General features: G+C 39.3%; 1 pseudogene; it reads right to left on the reverse strand.

The window, feature by feature from the left end:
* Positions 1-335: 335 nt before the first annotated feature.
* LOC123856695 (eukaryotic translation initiation factor 1-like) lies at positions 336-3,164 on the reverse strand (annotated as a pseudogene).
* Between the last annotated feature and the right edge of the window lie 2,305 nt (positions 3,165-5,469).

The raw sequence follows: 5,469 nt of genomic DNA on the forward strand, positions 1-5,469 counted from the left end.
TCTTAAAAGGACCACTTTAAGATAGATGTACCACAATCATGGGAACATATAAATTCTGTTGTGTTGGTTAAAGAAATGCCCGTGGCACCTTATTGTCTTGCCTGGCATTAATCATATTCACTTCATATTCAAATTTGTGGAAACAATGTTAAAATAACATCAAGTATGTCTACTGTTTTGTGTGAACCATGCAGGATGACTTATATATGAAATTTTTATTTTTTCATATGTGAATATATATAATATATATACACATATATATACATATGTATGTGTACATACATACATGCATATATTACATTTGTAACATGTATTTTTTACTCACCATAGCATTTGAGAAGGTAATATAGATAAAATGTTTAGTATTATGAAAGAGCAAGAACTATAAATATATTGAATTTCCTTTTTTTGCAAAGAAGAAAGGATTATGTAGCTCTGATTATAAATGAGCCTCCTGGAGCAGCCATCAGTTATCAATGTATTAAGTCATTTCAATTTCTGCAAAAGAAATGTGCTGTTTTGCCAGCACCCTCTGGCCCCATTTTGTGGGGTTGATAGAGTTCAAAAGAAATGGCTGCTTCATGATGGGTATTAAGGAGGGCACATACTGCATGGAGCACTGTGTGTTATATGCAAACAATGAATCACGGAACACTACATCAAAAACTAATGATGTACTGTATGGTGACTAACTAAGAAGGAGAAGAAGAAGAAGGAGAAGGAGAAGGAGAAGAAGAAGAAGGAGAAGATGAAGAAAAGAAGAAGAAGAAGGAGGAGGAGGAGGAGAAGAAGAAGAAAAAGAAATGGCTGCTTGGAGAACAGAATGAGTTTATTTAAAGAGAACAATAAAAGCACCCCCAGGTATGAGTTGGGAATGAATTGCTCTAGTGGGGACCTGGAAAGAAAGCAGCTTGTTTGACTTAAGAGAGTAGTAGCTAAGTTGAAGGCATGAAACATCCCTGTCCATATTAGATGAGAGTCAAACAGAGCACAGATGATGGGGCAGGGGTAGGGGATAAATACTTTAGAATAGGTCTATGCTTGGAGTCAAATGCGGTAGACACTTGGGAGATGAAAGATAATTATAGGGAATAGGCTTGCAGTCCCTGCATGGGGTGCTGAGAGAGGACAATTTGGCTTAGGGAAAGCCAGACTCCTTAAGCCTTTGCTTAGAGGAGCAAGAAAAGAGGGCATGGCATGGACTCCTGAAATTTGTTTCATTCAAGTTTATGATGGGCAACCTAGCTAAGTTTTTCATTTAGTTCTCTCAACCTCTCAGCAAGCAAAGTATTATTAGCTCCATTTCACAGATGAGCAATTAAGGCACACAGCTAGATAATGGAGAATCTCCTGAACTCCAAAGCTCATACTCCTTCCATACCACCCAGCTTCAGGAGAGGATAGTGTTCACTGCCCTGCTTTGGCATACATTTATAATTGCAACCCATGCAGTGATGTGTTGGCTACTTGGGCTACAGAGAAATGAAACATGGAGCATGCTGACAACCTAGTTGAGAAGACATACTTATTATAAATGTATAGCAGATTATGATGAATGCTATAAATTAAGGTACAAATGAAGTCTTCAAAAGGAACATTTCTTGTACACTATTCCCTCATACCTATTTGTGCCTTTGTATTTGTTATTTTCTTCCCTCATTCCTTCTAAATGATTTAAGCCTGCTTATTATTTTGAAAGTCAGTTAATAATTCAGATACCTTTTAAAAATACTATTTGTTTTTATTTTTATTTTTTATTTTTTTTATGGCTCTTTTCAGTTTGTTGCATGAAGGAGTTACACTAGTCCAAGTTAAAAGCAGACTCCAAATGGTTACATTAAACAAGCTGTGAGGTTTTTAAACTTGTGACAAAGGACAGAAGGGAAATTCTACTCATTGCAAGGAAATCCTCACTTAAGCTTCGGTGAGCCAAAAGCACTTAAAACCCATGAACCTTCAGCTGGTTGTCCTTAGCCAGTCCAGTGGAACTGGCATATGAGGAACTGGCATATGTTCTTGTGCTGGTCACCCTGTAGCTGAATTACTTCTCCATATTCTGGATGCTCAATTACAGTATCATTGCAGGAGAATTTTTTCTTAATGGCCTTCACTATTTTCTTTTTATCCTAACCAAGCAACCTTCCTGCCATTTCTCTGTTGAATTCTTATATGGATATAATCCTCAGTGCCAGGAGGAAGCAGATCATCACCCTTACTTGCATCAGCAAAGGGGTCAAAAGAGTGGAGATTCTGGATAATGGACATACGATAGGATTCCTTTTCCTGCATGGAAATGGCCTACAGAAGGCAGAGATGGGAGAAGGCCGGAAGTGGGGGGATGGATTGTTGGGAAACAAAGGGGCTTGAAGAGGAGGCTGCTGAGTCCTTGGCTGTGGCTCAGTGACTGGAGCTATTTTACTTTATTTTTTTTTTAAGATTTTATTTATTTATTTGAGAGAGAGGGAGAGCGGGGGAGGGGAAGAGGGAGAGGGACAAGTAGACTCCGTGCTGAGTGGCGAGCCTGAGGTGGGGCTCAATTCCAGGACCCTGAGATCATGACCTGAAGTCAGATGCCCAAAAAAGTGAGCCACCCAGGCACCCCCCAAAATGTTATTTATTTAGATAGATGTCATGTAATCAAGTCTGTACCAAATACTTAGAAAAATATAGCAAAGTATAAGATTGAACCCTACTCATTAGGAATTGGTAAAAGGGAATAAGAGATTAAAGTCAGACAGATCTGAATTAAAATCCTGGTTCAACTCTGGAAAACAGTATGGAGGTTCCTCAAAAAGTTGAAAATAGAGCTACCATACGATCCAACAATTGCACTACTGGGTATTTACCTCAAAGATACAAATGTAGGGATCTGAAGGGGTATGTGCACCCTGATGTTTATAGCAGCAATGTCCACAATAGCCAAACTGTGGAAAGAGCCAAGATGTCCATCAACAGATGAATGGGTAAAGAAGATGTGGTATAGATATACAATGGAATATTATGCAGCCATCAAAAGGAATGAGATCTTGCTATTTGCAATGAAGTGGCTGGAACTGGAGGGTGTTATGCTGAGTGAAATAAGTCAATCAGAGAAAGACATGTATCATATGATCTCACTGATATGAGGAATTCTTAATTGTAGGAAACAAACTGAGGGTTGCTGGAGTAGGGGGTGGGGTGGGAGGGATGGGGTGACTGGGTGATAGACACTGGGGAGGGTATGTGCTCTGGTAAGCGCTGTGAATTGTGCAAGACTGTTGAATCTCAGATCTGTACCTCTGAAACAAATAATGCAATATATGTTAAGAAAAAAAAAAAGATAGCAGGAGGGGAAGAATGAAGGGGGGAAATCGGAAGGGGAGATGAACCATGAGATACGATGGACTCTGAAAAACAAACTGAGGGTTCTATAGGGGAGGGGGGGTGGGAGGATGGGTTAGCCTGGTGATGGGTATTAAAGAGGGCACATTCTGCATGGAGCACTGGGTGTTATGCACAAACAATGAATCATGGAACACTAAATCAAAAACTAATGATGTAATGTATGGTGATTAACATAACAATAAAAAATTTAAAAAAATAAAATAAAATCCTGGTTCAGCCACTCACCAGCTGTGTGACTACTGCTGAGTCACAAGCTCTCTGACCTTCAGTTTCCACTCAGACATTTAGAAGGAGACCATGCAGAGGGGCCATTAAATCCTCTTCCAGACACTTTTTGTAAGAGTCTCTTATACTCTAGACCACAAGATGTCTGTACCAAAAGTGATACATTATGAAGAGGTAATATCTGATTTGAAATCAGGAGAGAGTGTTTGTTGGAATCTGGGTCAACACATCTAGAAGAAAGAAAACCATTTCAAATAGCGTGCAAACACATTACATCAAACACATTGCTCTCTGCTGAGAGTTATGACAGAAGAGTTGAAGACTCCAAGTCTCCATTAATCTCAAAACACAGTTGCTGAAAAATTTCCAAAGCAGAGGTCTCCTGTGGGTGTTGAGCTAGGAAACAGAAAAAGTACAGAGAATTAGTTGTCTTTTCAACCAATACTTCCAGGCTGTGGAAAACAGAGAAGGCATTTCTAAGTCAGACAGACATGGGTTCAAATCTCCAATGTGCATGTTGTGCAAGTGATTTATCCTACTGGCCTTCAATTTCCTCCTTTGTAATCCGGCTGGCATTCCCTGTGAAGTTTCTTTGTGAATATTAAAGAGCCTAATATGTACAAAGTATGCAGCAAATAGACACACATTAGGCACTCATATTAGGCACTCAACAGAGCTAGCATATTCCTCTGCTGTGCAACCAGATTGGCTTTATATTACTTTGTATCAGGCACTAGAGTGATTCATTAATAGTTTACATGCTTGTGGAAAGACTCCATATATATCTTTTATTTGAAGCTGATCTTACTAATCTTCCTTTTGCCTTTTAAGTACAGACATCTGAGTTACTCTATAGCTTAGAAGGGTATTGATATTCTTTTCATCAGTTGGGAAGTTCAATACATTTAAAGTAAATAGAATGAACATATGCCAATACGCATTTAAAATAATTCTTCAGGGGCGCCTGGATGGCTCAGATGGTTAAGCGTCTGCCTTCGGCTCAGGTCATGATCCCAGGGTCCTGGGATCAAGCCCCACATCCGGCTCCTGACTCAGCGGGGAGTCTGCTTCTTCCTCTCCCTCTGCCTTTCCCACTGCTCATGCTCTCTCTCTGTATCTCTGTGTCTCAAATGAATAAATAAAATCTTTAAAAATAAAATAAAATAAAATAAAATAAAATAATTCTTCAAACTTGCCCAAAGACTAACATAAACCATAAATAAAAATTGGCATCATTCTTGGTAACTTCTCCTATATGTCAAAAATCATGGAATAGCCAATATGACTTCAGATCTGACCCCAAAGCTCTACCTGCTGATACTTTTATTAATATTCCATTTGGGAAGACTGTAAATATTTTACTATTATAAGTTTTTGCAAACACTGGTATTTTTCATGCCTCCAGCAATCTCCACCTTCTAAATATTTCATTTTCTTGGGTAGCATGCAATATGTGAAATGAAGTTCTGTGGCCAGATTTCCCAGAACTTAAAAACCTGAAGTTCTTGAAGTTAATATTGAATAGTGTCAAGATAGGTTTTTTAATTTCTTCTGTAGGTTTGTTGTTGTTCTCTTTTAAAGAAACTGAAAAGCAGCAGAAATGTTGATAAATGGAAGGGTTTCCTTTCAAATTTCTAAAGCAAGTGTACACATTTGCCTAAATTGTGCATGGATTTGCAAAGCACCAGGCCATACGAAATTGTTTTTAAAAGCTGAAAAAGAGGGTGTGAGGGCGATCTGGCTGCGACATCTGTCACCCCATTGATCGCCAGGGTTGATTCGGCTGATCTGGCTGGCTAGGCGGGTGTCCCCTTCCTCCCTCACTGCTCCATGTGTGTCCCTCCCGAAGCTGCGCGCTCG

This window comes from Mirounga angustirostris, unplaced genomic scaffold (genome assembly GCF_029215605.1).
Source record: "Mirounga angustirostris isolate CCGP_5_RB_7025 unplaced genomic scaffold, mMirAng1.0.hap1 SCAF_13, whole genome shotgun sequence".
In the NCBI taxonomy this organism is placed as follows: Eukaryota; Metazoa; Chordata; class Mammalia; order Carnivora; family Phocidae; genus Mirounga; species Mirounga angustirostris.